The sequence below is a fragment of the Odocoileus virginianus genome, chromosome X (assembly GCF_023699985.2).
Source record: "Odocoileus virginianus isolate 20LAN1187 ecotype Illinois chromosome X, Ovbor_1.2, whole genome shotgun sequence".
Classification (NCBI taxonomy): Eukaryota; Metazoa; Chordata; class Mammalia; order Artiodactyla; family Cervidae; genus Odocoileus; species Odocoileus virginianus.
The window spans coordinates 17,522,633-17,536,850 of record NC_069708.1 but is presented as its reverse complement, the minus strand read 5'-3'; positions in this window follow the sequence as shown (position 1 = coordinate 17,536,850).

The window sequence follows — 14,218 nt, the reverse complement described above, 5'->3', positions numbered from 1 at the left end:
CCTTGGGGTTCATTGGTGTTTGTTTAAATTGTGCTTCTAATGTGGTGGAAACGGAATTCTACCCCATATTATGTTGTCCTTATGGCCACCATGTTCTCACTCTGTATAATCACCTCCCCTTGAGTAGCAGGCAGAACTGGTGACTTGCTTATAACCCACAGAATATTACAAAGATAATGAGCTAGCTCTCCTGTGACTACCTTCCAATTTATACCGAAGCCTCTGAGCAGACTAGCTCTCCACTCTCCTAATGACCTTGAAAAAGAAAGCTGCCATGAGTTCTACAGTCAAGGAAATTACTGCTTCCAACAACCTAAGGGAACCTGGAAGGATATCCTTCCCCAGTCAAGCCTCTGATGACAATACTGCCTAGCTGACACCTTGACTGTAGCCTTGTGAGACCCTGAGCAGACAGCCCAGATGAGTGGTGACCAGGCTCCTGACTTATGGAAGCTTTAAGATAATAAATGCCTATTGTTTTAAATTTTTAAATCTCTGGTCATTTGTTCCACAGCAATAGAAAATTAATGCAAACTGCTTATTTTAAATTTTAAATTGTCTTTTCTCTTTCATACCTCTGTCAGTGTTTATTGGAGGTTGCAAATCTTATTTTTTTGTTTGTTTCAAAGTAAGTATTTAACATTTTTATGGAAGGAAATAAATAATATTTTAATACTTTTTTCCCTTAAACTAGTAACAAAGACCTCAAAATAATCAAACCCTTTCTATCATGAAACTCTGTGTTTTAGTCAAGTCCAGGAGTTGATTAATCAGAATAAAGTTGACCTTATTTCATATTTCACATTGACATTTAGTTTGGCCTCTATCTCTTAAATGTTTCATTTGCATTCTATGATGCAAAACAAAATAAAAAAGAATCCAACCTGACTCCTCAAAAAATCTAAATGATATAAAACAGGCTTTGCCTGATGGCTGATTTCAGTTCAAGCCATCAAACATTCTGGTAGTATATTTCACTGAATTGCCTATTAAATTATATTTCTTAAAGGAAGAGGCGACAACTTAAATGTTCCAAACATTTAAAGTGACTCTACCAGTGATTATTATGTAAGTAGCTGAGTTTGGTATTTTAGTGACACAGAGAAGAAAATTAACTGGAGAGAAATGTTTTTGTGCTAGCTTTATAGTTTATATCCCTCAGGGAAGGCTAGCATAAGTTATTTTACACATAAAATCATTTTCTAGAGTGACCTTTGGTATATTTATTTTATTATTCTGGATAATGTATAATAAACACACTTCAGTATTTCTTTACCTAATGTAAAGCCCTTTTGTCATTTGAAAGGAAAATTATTATCCAAATTTCATTTGAAAGAGTGAGTATGATCTTCCAGCAAGTAGCAGAAAGGGAGGTAATGGAAGATGTAGGTCAAATGAAAGATGTTTGATATGAATTATAGATGTTTTACAGTATCTTCTAAGTCTATAAGAGCAAATATCTTACCTCTTTAGTCTGTCTTTTTTCCTTTCTTTTTTTTCAGTAGAAAATAGATGGCTTACTACATTCACTTAGAAAAAGTATCCCAACATGCCTGTAATTGTGAAATTCCTGGGGAGTGAGTTAGTGTATATCAGTTAACATTGTCTTTTTATAGCTCTTGAGACATTCTTCCTTATAAAGGGAAGCATATATGCTGTAGAAAACTTTTTTTTAATGAGAGAAAATTGCAGAGCAAAGAAAATACAGTGTCAGAGGATGGCTTAGAATACAAAGTATTTTAGAAAAATTCTCACGTGGTAGAGTGGGGGAAGCTTAGAACAGGAGGAAATACTGCTACAGACCTCTAAAATGAAAGAGGTTTGAAGATTTTGGAGAGAATCCAGAAGAGAGAAGATATTAAAGACAGAGAAAATAGCACACATGCCTTTTCTAAGTTAAAAGAATAATGATTTCCCCCTTCTCAAGAAGAAATGAACAAATTGTTTCTAACATGTAGGTCCATCAACTGTATTATCCCTTTCATGCAGTCTAGGAATTCCTTCAAAGGCCATTCAATTTAAAGTTCCTTTAATGTCATAATTTGTGGCCAGTCAGATCTTTTGAATACCTAAATTTGGGGATCGGCCCACCTCATGCATCTGGTTTTCCTGACCTAGAATTCCAAAAGTCACTCTTCCAGCCTTCCTGGAAACGAGGGCATAAACACCTCAGCCAATGAATACACTCAAACCAATTAAGTGCACTTAATGAGTTTTCAGTTTAAAAGAGACACACATGAGGAAGTGGACAGGGTCGAGACTACTCTCTGAAGATGATGGCAGAGGCAATGGCTTTCAGGGACAATAAGTATAGCAGTTCAGCATTCATTGTCCATGATCAGTGGGGAAATCTGTGGGGTCTGCGCCCAGTGGCAGCAATGATGGATCCCTTTCTGGATTTTCATTCTGAAGTGACATTTAAGTGTTGCCCATATATCTTCAAGCCTGGGTCTGTAATCTCTCAGAAGGTCTAAAGAGGCTTCTCAAAGCTGTTAGATACATTTTCTGCTTAACCAGCTATAGTGAGTTTTAATGGTGTAACCAAGACATCTGAGTGATATGGATCTCTTTTTAAATAGGACAGCTCTGAAATCCTCTTTACAATACAAGGGGACTCATCCACAGGGCTTTTCTAAAATGAGTGCAATTTTACTTAATCCAGAGTCAGAAGAAATGGCACCCTAGGGAAGTTCTTTGCAACTCAGCAATATACTAAAAATATGGGAAATTAAAACACCCATAAATGAGTACACTAGGCTAAGATAAATGGAATGCTAAATTTTGTTTTGTTAGATGGAGGGAAATCTATTTTAAAAATGGACGGGACTATGTGCTCAGTCATGTCCGACTCTGTGACCCCATGGACTGTAGCCCACCAGGCTCCTATCCATGGAATTTTCTAGGCAAGAACACTGGAGTGGGTTGCCATTTCCTCCTCCAGGGGATATTCTGGACCCAGGGATCAAAGCCAGGTCTCTTGGGTCTCCTGCATTGGCAGGAGGGTTCTTTTACCACTAGTGCCACCTGGAAAGCCCCCAAATAACCACATATAATCCAGTGGGAGTAAGAAATGATGAAGGTATAAATAAAACTAGAATTGTAGAATGTTGATAATTGCTGAATCTGGGTGATGGCTATTCTATTTACTCTATGTGTTTGTGATTTTCCTTAATAAAATGCAAAAATAAAAATAATTATAAATTAACTGAGTTAACATTAGTTTGGAAAAATATCTGCTTCCCTATTTATCTTGAGAATAGAGAAGCAACACTAAATAGTCCTTAGAAATTTTGATATCACTGTTGCCAAGCAATAGAACCAAGTGAGAAAAAAATCATAAAATAAGAGATAAAGACAGACTTATAGTTGGTGTGTCTGCTTTTTCAGCCATTTTTGTCCTTAGTGTCCAAGGAATAGCTCATTCAGTCAATCCACAAATATTTTTGTTAGCATCTGCCACATACTGGCATTGTTCTCGGTATGTGGGATATATCAAGAAATAAAATAAAGATTCTTACATTTACCTAAACTTTTTCCTTTAAGTATTACACAAAATCTCAACCAAAACTTTTTATCCTTATCTCCAGTCTATAAGCTTAATTACCTATTTTTAAATGCTAAAACTGTCTCCTGTTTCTACAGTATAGAACCATAAGTTTTTTATAGTTGAAAAGGAACTTAGATTGCATCATAAAGTACTGCTTCTCACTTTATTATAATTGATATAACACTTTGCCTTTGTAGAGTCTTTTATAAGTTACAACATGCCTTCCTGAGACCCAGAGAGGACAAGAGACTCGCCAAGTCTATACTGTCTGTGAGTAGCTGAACAAATACCTCCTGACAGGCATGCTGGTACTTTTCTTTCTGCTATACTAAAATTTTTCTGCTTAAATTTCATTGGTTGTGGTTGACTGGAAAGACTTTAACCTAAAAGACTTTCATCTAAAAGTCCTACTTTAAATCCTGAGCCTGTTTCTCTCTCTCGACTCCATTGCTCTCTGTCCCTCTTCCTTCTCCTCCCTCACTGGCTCTAACCCAGAGCTACAAATGACTAAGATAGGCTTTTCTCTTTGGCACTGACGTCCTCGTATGCTGCCATTCTTTAACCATTGTTCAGCTAAGCTCTCCTAATTTAGAGCCTTTAATCTCCTTTGATAACATCATCTCTTCATTATTCTAAATAACTTGTCATGACATTTTCGTCCATCTCCAGTTATTTACACGTTTTAGATGGCTAGGTACTCAATAATGAACAAAGAATGGGGGCCCCAGGACTGACAATTCTACTGTTGTATTGAGTAACTTGCAAATTTTCTCCTACTTCTTAGCTCAATAGAATATGTCCCCAAGTGATATAGCCCCTAAGAGCATTCTGTTTCTGTTTTCACTTGTATGTTTATCAACCACTAGTGTCTAAGTTCCCTTAGAAAATATTGGAGGATCAGACCTTATCAAAAGTGCTTGCAACAACCTATGTAACTGAATCACGTTGCTGTACACCTGAAACTAACAAAACGTGGTAAAAGAACTATACGTCAATTTATTTTTAAAAAATTTTTAAAAAATAGAGATTATGAGGCTTCCTCATAAACACTATCTTGGGTGAGAAAAAAAGAAGGGAGCCAGGTAAGTGCAATTGCTAAGAATTTCATATTTAACTCTCTCAATATAAAGAGTTTGAGTAATATCTATAGCTGTTTAACAAAAAAACACCAAAATAGAGTAGCTTTTAAAAATGTATTATTATCTCTCATGGCCCTGTAGGTTGACTGAGCTCATTTAGGTGATGTTGGGTTCTCCCAGGTGGTTGCAGTCAGTCTTCTGAAAGCTCCCCTCAACTGGATGTCCAGCATGGCTTCTTTAGTCACATGTTTGGCTTATCAGCTGAGAAGCCTGAAATAGCTAGGGGCTTACCAGGCATTTTTCTCTCTCTACACAGGTTTTTCAGGTGACAGCTTGAACTTCCTCAAAGTAAAGCAATCTCAGGGTAGTCAGACTTCTTATGTGACAGTTGTCTTCTCCTAGAGCCAGTGTTCTAGGAGACACAAGTGGGAGCTACAAGGCTCTCTTTGACTTCGAAAGGAAGGGGCTACACAAAGATGTGAATACCGGAGTATTCACATCTGCAGTTCATTGCAGGGGGCTTGGGGGGCAGGGGGGCTCTTCGGTAACTAGCTACTACATGAAGGGAAGTGGGATCTGTAACTAAAATTCAGTTTTGCTGTTAGTCCATCTAGTTGGCAGGACTCCATATTTTAAAAACAAATATAATTGCCTAAAATACAGCCCTCATTTTTTGGTTAAGCATAGCAGACCCAGAGTTCCTCTTAATTAAACAAAAGAGGGAAAAAAAACTTTGAACTTAGACGACTTGTATCTTTCTAAACTGTATTTAACCTTCCATTTATTGGAGCATGTGATAATCGCTCAGACTTTGTTCTGTCGATGGCTGGAGGCAGACTTGCCAACATCCTAGAGCTGACAAGCCAAAACAGGTGAGTCCATCTTGTATGATTCACCTTGGTAGGAGCAATTACTACCCCACTCTGGGATGGTAGTCTACCCGCTCCCTTTCACAACAGACAGGCTCACCCACAGCCTGAAGCATACCTTGTATCCTTTCAGAAATGGTGCATTGAACATGTGCAGAGAGACAGGCAAACGCTTTTCTTTCCAATGAGAGAGACATTTTGTGAAGTCTTTGGCAGCATGCTGGCTGGCAAAGTTATCTGGCTGGCACACTTCTCCTGTGTCGAGTTATGGCACTGCCACCTCTACTCTGTGGAGAGTTTCGAAATTTCAATTTGCACACCCTGTAAGATGTGAGTCACTCGGCTTGCAAAGGAGGAGGAGGAGGAGGCAGCCATCTGCTAGTCATGAGCAGATGACAAATACTCTGAACTGCGAATTTCCATCCTCATTTCACAATATTTAAGTAAACACATTTTGTAACCATTTTTTTTTTCAGAGTTCCTTAGTGCTTAAAATGGAATTCTTTTTGGTAAACAGTATATAAAAGCCACCTTCTCTCCTCTAAACAATTATATTACCAAAGTGACACTGAAGGCAACCATGGCAAAATTCTGTCTGTTGAAGGACCAGAGCACAAAGAATATGTATCTGAATTGAATGGTTAAGTCTCCTATCATTTCAGACCCACTGGGCTGTTTCCAGGTCTGTGAGCTCCATCATACACAGCTCCACGGTGACCTCTACTGTCTGACTGCAAGAATCCCGTCAAAGACAAAGAGTTTCCAGGTAGCATCTATCTACCATTTCTGCATACTGTGTTATGGGGAGGAAGGAAATTGAAAAAGGAAAAGATAGATCCTCTCCTCTTAAATTATAAGAGACAGCTTATACCCACAATATAACTGGGAACTGATGCAAGATCTAATTTTGTGTTAGCCTCAAGCTGTGCAACATGGCTCAAAGTGGGACTTCATTTCTTTACCACCTTTATCTGAAGAAACTAACGATATCAGGGGAAAAACTAGTAAAAATGTAAATAGAAAGTGCAGATTCGGGAGAAAAGTGAATACAAATGTACTAGACCTAAAGGTCAATGTCTAAAGGAGTTTCAAATTTGGCTCTGAGCAACCAAAAAGCTAGAAGAAAAAAAAGGTATGATGAATGATTGCCTAGAGCTTACTATCATGATGAAGAAAGACTATCATGTCTCAAGCAGAATCATTTTTCTTGGTGTTCAATTCTAAATGAAATTCCCATGGGGATTTTGTGGCGTATCCCAGGTGGTGCAAGGCTGGTATGATCCTTACAATTTGTACTGCTGCTGCAGGAGCAGACTTAGTAGAGTTGTCTCTTTTAAATTTTGTGAGGGAAAAAAAAGGGGTGTGCCATTGAGAAAATGAAATACATCCTGCTGACAAGCAGAGAAAGTGAGAAACGGACCTGCTGGCAACCAGGTCTCAACTCCTATAAACAGAGCTGGGACAAGGTCACCCCATGATTGTATTTGGAACAAGATAAGATAAAACCACTGGGTAATCACAAAAAGTGACTAAACATCCTCCTTCTCTGACTAACACGAGTGACTGCTGTTCCTTTGCCAAGTGACAATTCCAGCCTCATTTGTCCTATATGAAAACTTTACTTTCAGGGATCATTTCTAGAGTTCGTTTGTCCTGTATGAAAACCGTTGAGATGCCAAAACGGTGAATCGTCCCTGCTGTTGAAAATGTTCAATCCAGAATGACCCCTTCTTCGCTGATTTCTCTTGGAAATCACTTGGAGTAAACCCAAATTTATTCAGAGGTCCCCGGCCACCCCCCTTTCCAAGACATCCCGTTCCTCTGGTACATGTTCTTTTTTGCTGCATTGAGCTCAGCAATGACTAGTTTGTTCCTGGAGGTCTTTGGTCGGTGGGATTTACGAGCATTAACCAACTACACAGTGAAAGTGATTCTTTTACTCAGTCAGAAGGACTGAGTACAGTGTCTAATGGAGGAGAGGAATGGTATTTCCCTTACACAACATTCTCTAAATGTTCTTTGCTGGTCCTGGCTTTCAGTATTAGATCACTTGCACATAATTGAACATCAGATTATCTCTAGAGGTCAGAGAGAATGAGCTGGTATTCCATTCTTGGTTGAGAGCAGATCCTTATTCTTTGGGTAATCCCTGATGAATCCCTGACCAATGAGATATTTTCCCATTTTAACAGATACTGTCATTTTTCTGCCCAGGAGTCCTCTTATTCCCTCTACTTTTCCTATGAATTCCTCTGCCAGCCTCACTGTCTTCTGGTTTCTAACTGCCCCTACCAAACCTAAAGCCACCTTTCAGACACAGAGAACAGGAAATGCCTAGGAGTTTACATTGCTGCCATCCTCTAACCCAAGGCCCTTGACAAAAGACTGGCTGAAACAGGAAAGCCCAACTCCCTTCAAGTTGCGTCAACTCTTTGGTATAATTTACTTTCCAGAGCTCCCTGAAGCTGAGCCGAGACTGGGCTCTGCCTTGCTTAGTTTTTTCCCATCCTTCTCTTGTTTCCCCACTGCCTTACTGGTCTCGCTGGGGTTACTTCTTAATAGATCAGAAGCACAGTATCCACATCTCAGGCTCTGATTCTTTAGGACTTATCTGACACTCATCTAGCTCTCACTAGATCTTTACAAAATAGAAATCATATCATAATTCTTCAGATGAAGAAAGAAAGGATTGAGACTAGCCCAAGGTTAAACAGCAGGTTAAAAGTGGGCTAGACCTAAAATTCTCATCTCTGTAATTTGCTGAGTTAGTTCTTTCTGTTACTATGTCTCATTGCTTCTCCTTTGGAGCCCTGTATCTGGCTTTATATCCTGTTTGTGGACACAGGTTCTATTGTCCTGTGTCCCATGCATGGGCTTCCCATGCAACAGAAACTGCCTGTTAATGCAGGAGATGTAAGAGATGCAAGTTTGATTCCTGGACTGGGAAGATCCCCTAGAGGAGGGCATGGCAACCCACTCCAGTATTCTTGCCTGGAGAATCCTGTGGACAGAGGAGCCTGGTGGGCTACAGTCCACGGGGTCACAGAGTCAGACACGACCAAAGCAATTTAGCATGCACATACATGGGTAGAAGAAAGGTTTTGTTGCATGGTGTAGAAAGTAAAGATCCAAATGTCTTCTGACAAGGGTCTGATGTATAATTGAATGTTTCTGATGTCTTCTGGGGCAGTTTTCCTGTCCACTGTATGTATGTAAACATTTCTCTTTCCTGACTTCTGGACAGATCACCCCCTGCTGTTTATGCCTGATATTCCTCCCTCCCCCACCATGTGCCACCTCTCTTAGTCTTAATGAAACAAATATTACAGTTACAGCCCCAGGAGAATGCATGATTTTCATTGATTCCATCAAACAGAAAGGTCACTACTGAGTCCTAGGTGTACTTTTCCACCTGTCACCCAGAGAAATGACAGTCATCATATCACGGAGATATCTTTTCAAACCAAGGTTTGCATATGCAAAGAATACTCCTTGCTACTCCAAGGGGCTTCCCAGGTGGCACTAGTGGTAAAGCAGCTGCCCGCCAGTGCAGGAGATGTAAGAGACTCAGGACACAGTTTCAATGCTTGGATCGAGAAGATCCCTTGGAGGAGAGCATGGCACCCACTCCAGTATTCTTGTCTGGAGAATCCCATGGACAGAAGAGCCTGGTGGGCTACAGTCCACGGGGTCACAAAGAGCCAGACATGACTGAAGTGACTTAGCAGACATGGACGCACACACTGCTGAGGTGGCTCTTCATCCTGGACTTCCTCACAGAAAGTACTGAAGGGGAGGAGTGATAGATGGTAGCATCTACATCCCACATTCCATTGCCACATCACCCAGGAGGGCCAGTTGCTGAAGGAAGGTGGGAGGCAGTAAAGTTCACAGAATCTTAGGGTTAGAAGGAGCTTTAAAGCACAACTATGTATTATCAGATGTCCCCTCAGCGGCAAACAAGTTATGGGGTTGTGTGGCTATAATCAAACGTTTTTCATTGCCAGGGAGCTTCACCAGGAGATTTTCCTCCCCCTGTGCTAAGAAGTCCCCTTTGCTAACTTGCTAACTGCTGGGTCAAGTCTGATGAAGCAGGAAGGTAAGAGAACACAGTGTATGTGCGTGTGTGTGTGTGTGTGTGTGTGTGTGTGTGTGTGTTCACACATACCAGGACGGGATGGATTGGAAAATATAAATGAGAGTGTGATGTATTTCTGCTTTCCTGAGCCTTAATCTGAACCACCACACTTCACCGCCTCTCCAGGATTTTCATCAAAAGAGCTTATGTCTTTACATAATAATTCAGGGTTGGTCTTATGGGGGGAGGGGCAAAAGAATGAGCATTCTGGATAGTGGAATTTTAGAGCCACCATGATCTGCACTGGAGAAGGAAATGGCATCCCAGTTCAGTATTCTTGCCTGGGAAATCCCATGGACAGAGGAGCATGGCAAGCTATAGTCCATGGGGTCACAAAGAGTCGGACACGACTTTGTGACTAAACAAATCAGTTCAGTTCAGTTCTGTCGCACAGTCGTGTCCAACTCTTTGCACCCCCGTGGACTGCAGCACACCAGGCCCCCCTTTCATCACCAGCTCCCAGAGTCCACACAAACTCATGTCCATCGAGTCGGTGATGCCATTCAACCATCTCATCCTCTGGTGTCCCCTTCCCCTCCTGCCTTCAATCTTTCCCAGCATCAGGGTCTTTTCAAATGGGTCAGCTCTTTGCATCAGGTGGCCAAAGTATTGGAGTTTCAGCTTCAACATCAGTCCTTCCAATGAATATTCAGGACTGATTTCTTTAGGATGGACTGGTTGGATCTTGTTGCTGTCCCAGGGACTCTCAAGAGTCTTCTCCAACACCACAGTTCAAAAGCATCAATTCTTCGGCACTCAGCTTTCTTTATAGTCCAACTCCCACATCCATACATGACTACTGGAAAAACCATAGCCTTGACTAGATGAATCTTTGTTGGCAAAGTAATGTCTCTGCTTTTTAATATGCTGTCTAGGTTGGTCATAAGTTTTCTTCCGAGGAGGAAGCATCTTTTTATTTCATGGCTGCAGTCACCATCTGCAGTGATTTTGGAGCCCAAAACAATAGTCAGCCACTGTTTCCACTGTTTCTCCATCTATTTGCCGTGAAGTGATGGGACCAGATACCATAATCTTAGTTTTCTGAATGTTGAGCTTTAAGCCAACTTTTTCACTCTCCTCTTTCACTTTCATCAAGAGACTCTTTAGTTCTTCTTCACTTTCTGCCATAAGGGTGGTGTTATCTGCATATCTTAGGTTATTGATATTTCTCCCAGCAATCCTGATTCCAGCTTATGCTTCATCCAGCCCAGCATTTCTCATGATGTACTCTGCATATAAGTTAAATAAGCAGGGTGACAATATACAGCCTTGACGTACTCCTTTTCCTATTTGGAACCAGTCTGTTGTTCCATGTCCAGTTCTAACTGTTGTTTCTTGACCTGCATACAGATTTCTCAAGAGGCAGGTCAGGTGGTCTGGTATTCCCATCTCTTTCAGAATTGTCCACAGTTTATTGTGATCCACACAGTCAAAGGCTTTGGCATAGTTAATAAAGTAGAAATAGATGCTTTTCTGGAACTCTGTTGCTTTTTTGATGATCCAGCAGATGTTGGCAATTTGATCTCTGGTTCCTCTTCATTTTCTAAAACCAGCTTGAACATCTTCATGTATTGCTGAAGCCTGGCTTGGAGAATTTTGAGCATTACTTTACTAGCATGTGAGATGAGTGCAATTGTGTGGTAGTTTGAGCATTCTTTGACATTCCCTTTCTTAGGGATTGGAATGAAAACTGACCTTTTTCAGTCCTGTGGCCACTGCTGAGTTTTCCAAATTTGCTGGCATATTGAGTGCAGCACTTTCATAGAATCATCTTTTAGGATTTGAAATAGCTCAACTGGAATTCCATCACCTCCACTAGCTTTGTTCATAGTAATGCTTCCTAAAGCCCATTTGACTTCTCATTCCAGGATGTCTGGCTCTAGGTGAGTGATCACACCATTGTGGTTATCTGGGTCATGAAGATCTTTTTTGTACAATTCTTCTGTGTATTCTTGCCTCCTCTTCTTAATATCTTCTGCTTCTGTTAGACCCATACCATTTCTGTCCTTTATTGAGCCCATGTTTGCATGAAATGTTCCCTTGGTATCTCTGATTTTCTTGAAGAAATCTCTAGTCTTTCCCATTCTATTGTTTTCCTCTATTTCTTGGCACTGGTCACTGAGGAAGGTTTTCTTATCTCTCCTTGCTGTTCTAACAAACAAACAAAATGGTCTGCATACCAGTGCCTGAAATCTCATCATAAGCTTCAATCTTTCAGGTTAGGGTTTTGCTTCCATGAAGTTCTGATTAATATGAAGGAGGCAACATACAAACCCAAAATCATTGTCACCTCAGAGCCCTACGAGAATTTGTTTACCAGGTCAGCAAACAAAGCCAGATCTAAAGAAACAATAGTTACTTGAGACTAAGGGTAGAAGGAGATTTGTATTTGGGGTAAGGTCCTGGTCAGAAATTGGAGAAAGGGGACAGCATGAGAGGTCAAGAGCTAGTCAGAGGGCAGAGGGCAACACCATTAGACTTGTTATATGGTGGAATCATTATAGTGCCTCCTCTCCAGACAACAACTATATAGCTGTGGTGTGCATGTGTGTTCAGTTGCTCAGTCATGTCTGACTCTTTGAGACCCCTTGGACTGTAGCCCACCAGGCTCCTCTGTCCATGGAATTTTTCAGGCAGGAATACTGGAGTAGGTTGCCATTTCCTCCTCCAGGGGATCTTCCAGACCCAGGGACTGAGCCCGCCTGTCTTGAGTCTCCTGCACTGGGAGATGGATTCTTTACCTCTATGCCACATGGGAAGCCCATATACAAGTGAAAAGTTTAAGGAAGTAGAGGAGTAAACAGGAAAGGAAGAAGCAGTCTGCATAAGCTTACTTGTTCATAGACCTAAGAATCATGTGGAGGAATTCCTTGGTGGTCCAGTGTTAAGAATCTGCCTGCTAATGCAGGAGACACAGGTTCGATCCCTGTTCCAGGAAGACCCCACATGCTGTGGAGCAACTAAGCCACAACTACTGAACCCTTCTGCTGCAACCACTGAAGCCCACACTCTAGAGCCCGTGCTCTGCAACAGGAGAAGTCTCTGCAGTCAGGAACAAGACAAGGATGCCCACTCTCACCACTACTATTCAACATAGTTTTGGAAGTCTTGGCCACAGCAATCAGAGCACAAAAATAAATAAAAGGAATCCAGATAGGAAAAGAAGAAGTAAAACTCTCACTGTTTGCAGATTACATGATCCTCTACATAGAAAACCCTAAAAACTCCACCAGAAAATTACTAAAGCTAATCAACGAATATAGTAAAGTTGCAGGATATAAAATTAACACACAGAAATCCCTTGCATTCCTATACACTAACAATGAGAAAACAGAAAGAGGATTAAGGAAACAATTCCACTCACCATTGCAACAACAACAACAACAAAAATAAAAATACTTAGGAATATATCTACCTAAAGAAACAAAAAACTTATATATAGAAAACTATAAAACACTAATGAAAGAAATCAAAAAGGACACAAATAGATGGAGAAATATACCATGTTCATGGATCAGAAGAATAAATACAGTGAAAATGAGTATATTACCCAAAGCAATCTATAGATTCAATGCAATCCCCATCAAGCTACCAACGGTAGTTTTCAGAGAACTAGAATAAATAATTTCAAAATTTGTATGGAAATACAAAAAAACCTTGAATAGCCAAAGCAATCTTGAGAAAGAAGAGTGAAACTGGAGGAATCAACCTGCCTGACTTCAGTCTCTACTACAAAGCCACAGTCATCAAGACAGTATGGTACTGGCACAAAGAAAGAAATATAGATCAATGGAACAAAATAGAAAGCCCAGAGATAAATCCACACACCTATGGACACCTTATCTTTGACAAAGGAGGCAAGAATATACAATGGAGAAAAGACAATATCTTCAACAAGTGATGCTGGGAAAACTGATCAACCACTTGTAAAAGAATGAAACTAGAACATTTTCTAACACCATACACAAAAATAAACTCAAAATGTATTAAGGATCTAAATGTAAGACCAGAAACTATAAAACTCCTAGAGGAGAACATGGGCAAAACACTCTCCGACATAAATCACAGCAGGATCCTCTATGACCCACCTCCCAGAATATTGGAAATAAAAGCAAAAATAAACAAATGGGACCTAATTAAAGTAATTAGCCTCCAACTAATAAAAATAAATGAAAAAAAATTTAATAGAAATAAAAGCTTCTGCACAACAAAGGAAACTAGTGAAAAGACAGCCTTCAGAATGGGATAAAATAATAGCAAATGAAGCAATGGACAAAGAATTAATCTCAAAAATATACAAGGAGCTCTTGAAGCTCAATTCCAGAAAAATAAATGACCCAATCAAAAAATGGGCCAAAGAACTAAACAGACATTTCTCCAAAGAAGACATACAGATGGCTAACAAACACATGAAACGATATTCAACATCACTCATTATCAGAGAAATGCAAATCAAAACCACAATGAGGTACCATCTCACTCCAGTCAGAATGGCTGCTTTCAAAAAGTCTACAAACAATAGATGCTGGAGAGGGTGTGGAGAAAAGGGAACCCTCTTACACTGTTATTGGGAATGCAAACTAGT